Genomic DNA, 6,392 nt, shown 5'->3' with positions numbered 1-6,392 from the left:
CTGCAGTCTAGCAGGACAAGCACAGAGATGAGTCCACTGTCAGAGGCCATAAGAAGATCATTTGTAACCTTCACTAAAGCAGTTTCTGTGCTGTGATGAGCTCTGAAACCTGACTGAAACGCCTCAAATAAGCCATTCCTCTGCAGATGATCTGTTAGCTGTTTGACAATTACTCTTTCAAAAAATTTTGATATGAAAGGAAGGTTAGAGATTGGCCTATAATTAGCTAGGCCCGCTGGGTCTAGAGATGGCTTTTTAAACACTTGTGGATACAGTAGCTGAGCAGAGATGCACCTCCTCTTTTCCTGCACCAGAGGGAGACAGAGGCTGTGTCTTAAATGACTCTTAATTTCCATCTTTGTACTAAAGTGAGTTCTCTTTATGATAACATATTAAGTGCAGTTTTGCACTATAATGTTTATTTAAACACTCACATATTCTGCAGGTTTTAGATCTACAGTGCCTAGAAGGGCTCCTGAAGAGATGCAAAATGGTTGGTCAACAAGATCATTAAACTTGAAAACCTGCAGATGGCAATGTAGTCTCATAGTTTTCCACGTGAGGCTGGAGAATGTAGACTTTTGGATCACCTGTGTGTGTGTGTGCATGTGTTCGATCTAGCCATCCTGAGCAGCTTTTAAAAAGAGTGCAGAGCAACATTGTTCCACAGGAAGCCACAGACGATTGCTGTGTGTCCTGTGTTTGCATCAGCTGTGTTGCTCAGTGCACGCTCTGACAGAAATCTGACAGCCACAAACACCCAAAACGAGTCTCAGTGAAGGTCACCTCTATGTGAAATATGTAAAAATATAAATGTGGTAGACTTTCAGCTATATACACTTTTAATGCAAGACTTCACAATCACTGTAAGATAAATATAGCTTCATGATAATGATTTGTCTACCGTGACCTCCACACTTGAATGTCTTCAGATGTTCAACTGCACAGGGAGAAGATATAATGGAAAATGACTTTGAAAGGCAGAAAACTTGGACCCTGATGAGTTAATCAATGACCTTCTTGCCCACTGCAGATATAGTGTTACACTCATTTTGTGGTGTGAGGCAGTAAAAAGAAAAAAACTCTTATTGCTCTTTAGTGCCTCTGAGAAAAAGTGCTCTCGTAAAATACTCTCATATAACCTCCATGAATTCCTCTTATGATGCATATATATTTGCAAGGAAACCTGTGCAGATATCTATCTATATTTCCTGATTCAGCCTATAACATAATCACAATTGTACATACAACACATTGCCTCCTGCGAGCTATGGTAAAGGTTAAATTGTTTGCTCAGAGTTCATTTCACCCTGTGGACTCAAAACAGAGATCGAGGATTGGATGGGTGAACATCCTGCTAAAACACTGTGTAGATTTTCAGTGACACCTAGCTTATCTTGTGAGCTTAAAACCTTTATCCTTCATCCCTGGTATGCAAACACACTCTGGATTTAGTGAAGTAAAAGTTCGGCTACAACCAATTGTCTGCGGCGTGAAGCCGAGATAAATCGCTTTAGTGAAGTTAATTGTTTTTCAAGAGGCAAATGGAGCGCTTTACAAAATCTCTCCCCCTGCCTTTCTTCAATTTTGTTCTCTCCCTTGTCTCTTCTTTTTCTTAACCTTCTCTGACAAGATTAATTAAATGTCACTCTAACAACCAGCTGCATGCCATAGGAAGGAGTGGGCCACAGAATGGCATATGTGGGTGGGTCTGTGTGACCTCAAGCTTTTTATTATATATTTACTCCCCCTGCTACTCGGGCTCAACAGATCCAAAAATCAAAGGTTTGCTGTGAGGGACATTCAGTGTGAGACTGTGACTAAAGTTTGAACTTGCATATATGTCTCGTGGGACTTTTTTTTTTCTTCTTCTTCCACCTTTAGTGGTTGATTCAGCCCAGATCAAACTGAGAAAAATAACAGCTGTTAATAGCAAGACCTTCTACTGAATAAGTTAAATGCAGACAGCACTCACACACCTTAGAGGTTTTTGTAGTCATCCTCTGAAACCCAAAGACTGTTTTTCCCCATAGACCACAATAAAAGAAAGGTGTGTAAAGCTGTCTACATTTAGGAGAGAGGGTTATGATGTCATTAAAATGTAAAGAAAATCAATCAAGTGCACCATGGAATACCTAATTTTGTCGCCACAGCTCCTTTGACAAAAATGTGAGTTGGAATTTTAATGGACTTCTCTATTATTGCAGAGAATAAGCATCAGATACAGAGAAGACACTCTTTACTGTCAAAACACTACAACTGCTAAGCTAACTGTCGTCATATTTAGCCCTCTTATAGGACACATAAAAAGCTTCAAAATATAAGATTATAATTTTCTAACTTAAATATTGCATGTTGTAGAGTGAAATGAGAACATATCTTTAGACTTAATTTTAGGCACAGTACCAAAAACCTGTTGTTATGAAATCGAGGTAACTCGAAGCTAGCAGCTACGAAGCTAACAGCTAGTGAATATCCTGGATATCCTTCCTTCTTGCGCTTAGAATAACCAACATTTACAAACGGGACTTTATGCTTTATACAATGTTTAAAGACAATTTATGTTTTAAGACCATCTCAAAGTCCTTTCAGAATACAAAGATGGATGTAGTTTGTAGGTCTGAAGAGTGGAAGCGCTTAGTCAGTCGTTTTAACTGCCTACCCTCTTGAAAGCTTAGCAGTAACTCTTAAAGCTTTTTTTTTTAACTGAGTGGTCATTTTGTAAAACAACATTTTGTGAAACAAATGGACTGGGTGTGCATCAAGTTAATGAGGGTGGCCTCTACCTATGCAGAGACCACCGTCATTAACTAGGTTGGTAGTTAGGCAGAAAACCCGGGAAAGTATTCTGATGGTCCTCATGCATCTTTATTAAAATATACTGATGTGTCAAAACGCGTCGTTAAGGGTACTGGAGAGTTTGCCAAAAATTGTCTTTATGAGGAAAAGACTTAAACCTAGATTCCCTTTAATGGCCAGCAGGGGGAAATACCTGTGGTTACAAAGAGACTTCTAGTTCTATAGAAGTCTATGGGAAATCAGCCCTCTGTCCAGACAGCTGTGACAACTCGTTTCTGATCATACAGACAAAATCAGTAAGTCCATTTAATACATTTTGGTCAATCTAGGAGTCAGAAAACAGGATTGTCAAGGGTTTGCTCAGGTATGTCATTGCCTAATGAGGTTGCTGTTTTACAATCAGGTGGGAAAAAATAGTAAACTGACTGAAGGGCCTGATGACTAGCTTCCATCATCCTTTTGAAGGTGGATGTAGTTCAGCTGAATTATGTTGTAAATAAAGTAATTTTTAAAAAAAAAGTTTATAGAGAGATATTTGTCAAGCATAAAGTATACTTTTCCAATAATAACATCTGTGGCATTGAATATGTTGCAAATGCTTTGCTGTGGTTTATGCTGTACATAATTACATAGAAGTATTCCATCAAACCAGTGTCCACAATGACACTGGTCCTTAGCTCCTGAGTTAGTTTAAAATGTGGCTAATACTGTGAGTGGATGAATGAGGGAACTGGTGGACAACTGGAACTCAGCCCATGATTTCACAAAGGAAAGTTACAGTTAATGTTTACATGCAGTGGGTCTTGTGAATGTACAGTGATGTGAAAAAGACTCTCTGCAAACCTGTGAAAAGTAAGTACAGTGCCATGATTCAAAAGCTTGAACCAACTTAAGCAATTACTGTGTGATTTTATCAGTCTCTTACATTACTGTGGAGGGATTTTGGCCCGGTCTTCTTTAGAGCATTACTCCAGTTCATCGTTTGCAGCTTTTATTTATCAGAGCTCTCTTAAGGTCCCATCACAGCATTTCAATCAGGTTGAGGTCAGGACTTTGACTGGGTCATTGCAACAGTTCCACCCATTCTGTTGTAGATTTGCTGCTGTGCCTGGGATCAATGTCCTCTTACATGACCCAGTTTCAGCCAAGCTTTTGTAGAGGTGCTCACACTTTCTGATTGTCAGTTATTCAAGTGCCTATGATTAGCTGCACCAAGCTATTGCTTACCCTCTCAATTCCAGGAAGCACTTGGACTTAGTTTCCAACAGGAGTGCATAGTTGCATGACTGTGAATGCCTCTTTTGGTCTTAGACAGAATCAACAGTTTAATGGTATTTCCCCTTCTGCATATAATAGAAAGCAGGTTAGCTGATTAACTATGATACATTAAACCAACAATGAAAATGAACTGTAACAAGGTTGTGATCTTAAAAAACTTCGCAAACAAGCCCATGCACCTGATTGCCCCGTGAAGTATGTAACACGCCCTTCCTCCCGGAGGATCCAGACACATAATTCATCTGGGTGAGGTGCATCTTATTTTGTAAAGGACTGACTCTGTCTTTGTTAGCAGGGATTGCCTTTTTTCTTTTCTACCCAAATAGGTAGTCTGATCCTGTGCCAGATACTTTCTGCAGCACAGTGTCAGCTGATACTATAAACTGTAGGGTCCCCAGAGTACAAGAGAACATGAGAGAGTTGCGTTTAATGAAGTCTGTGCATTCAGCGTCTGAGTCCGTGGTGTTTTATACCTGCTGTTCCCTCCCTAAGGAAAGTAGTCAAACTGAAGTCAGGTGATAAAACTACTGGGCAGCTAAACAATTGTGTGATGGGATGAGCCCTGCAGCTTCTGCAAGCTGCTACCGCTATTTTTAATGTTGCTTCAAAGAACTGAGCACAATCACACCTATATTCTCACTAAATCTACAAATGTTCAATATCTGTGACTGCAGAGACACTTTAAAATTAGACATTTTTATTAGAATTTGCTGCTTAAAGAGAATATTAATCCACTGCAGGTTGTCTCTCTAGGGGTACATTTAAATCTTTATAATTTAGTTGGTTTAGGCTGTGATTTAGCTGGTGAATGCAGAAAACAAATAAGTCATATGGTTTGCAGTCAGTCGTCACTGGCATGATGGTCATTGTAATTGTGGGCCTTTAATTATTTCTTTTACTTGCTCTTTTTCCAGAATGGAATGACTGTACAGCACACATCTTTAATGACTTCAAAAACAAGAATTGGGTGTACAATTGGAATTTATTTAGGATTTTCTCTCATCCACCCATGGTCAAAAGTGTACATATAGACTCAAATTAGTGAAAGGGGGATTTGTTTGACAGCACTCATCAATTTGACCAACACTCAGAACAATGGGAAACTAAAGAACTAAGTTAAGATGTAAGAGGGAAAATTTTAACTCTACACATGTTGGGAAAGTCTCTTGGAGCCATTTTTAACCAACTGCAGACTCTGAGATCATCACTTCAAACAACTGCACACAAGTAAAAGTTATTCAGATGTGTCATCACTTGTTGTGGATAAATGGCCTGCATTTGTATAGCGCTTTTCTAGTCCATAGGACCCCAAAGCGCTTTACACTACATTCAGTCATTCACACACACATTCACACACTGGCGATAGCAAGCTACATTGTAGCCACAGCTGCCCTGGGGCGCACTGACAGAGGCGAGGCTGCCGGACACAGGCGCTACCGGGCCCTCTGACCACCACCAGTAGGCAAACACGGGGTTAATATCTTGCCCAAGGACATTTGGCATGCAGCCAGGATGCAGCCTGGGATCGAACCACCGACCTTCTGATTAGTGGCTGACCTGCTCTGCCACCTGAGCTACAGCCACCCCATATTCAGGAATAACCCAGGTGGTAGCATCATAATGGTGGTAGCATCATGCTTGTGGCTGTTTTGCTGCCAGTGCTACTGGTACATTGCATAAAGTGGCTAGAATAAAGAGAAAAGAAGACTACAGCCAAACAAACTTCACCTTAAATCAACAGCTAGACGGGTGAAACTGGACACAGTTGGGTGCTCCAGTAAGACAATGATCCTAAACACACAAACTGTTTTTTGAATGGATAAGGCTAACATTAAGCTTCTGGAATAGTCTTCACAAAGCCCTGACCTCGAGGACTATGCTTGAAAGCCAGATTCATGCCAGGAAACAACCGATTCAAATTAACTCTACCAATTGTACCAAGAAGAGTGGTTAAATATCCAGATGGAGCTTTGGCAGAAGCTTGTCGATAGCTACCAAAAGCATCTGGTTGAGGTGCAACTTGCTAAACAACATTTAATCAGATATTAGTGGGGTATATGTGCATATTTGAATCCATGTATACTTTTTACCCTGTGTGGATTCAAGAAAATCCAAAATAAATTCAAACCTTGGTTTTTAAAGTCATTAAAGATGTATGCTGTACAATTATCCCACCATCGGAAAATAGCAGTTCAGAGGAACCATTAAAAGCCCCGATGAGTGGATGCAAATGTCTCACCACAACTGCCATCTGCACAGCCTTTTATTTCTTAATGTGTCAGTACTTTGTATTACGTGTATCAGTGATAGGTTCA

This window comes from Copadichromis virginalis, linkage group LG4, assembly GCF_057382275.1.
Source record: "Copadichromis virginalis isolate Kocher_CV1m ecotype Utaka linkage group LG4, C_Virginalis_male_GT1.1, whole genome shotgun sequence".
In the NCBI taxonomy this organism is placed as follows: domain Eukaryota; kingdom Metazoa; phylum Chordata; class Actinopteri; order Cichliformes; family Cichlidae; genus Copadichromis; species Copadichromis virginalis.
Note: the sequence above shows the minus strand (reverse complement) of the source record.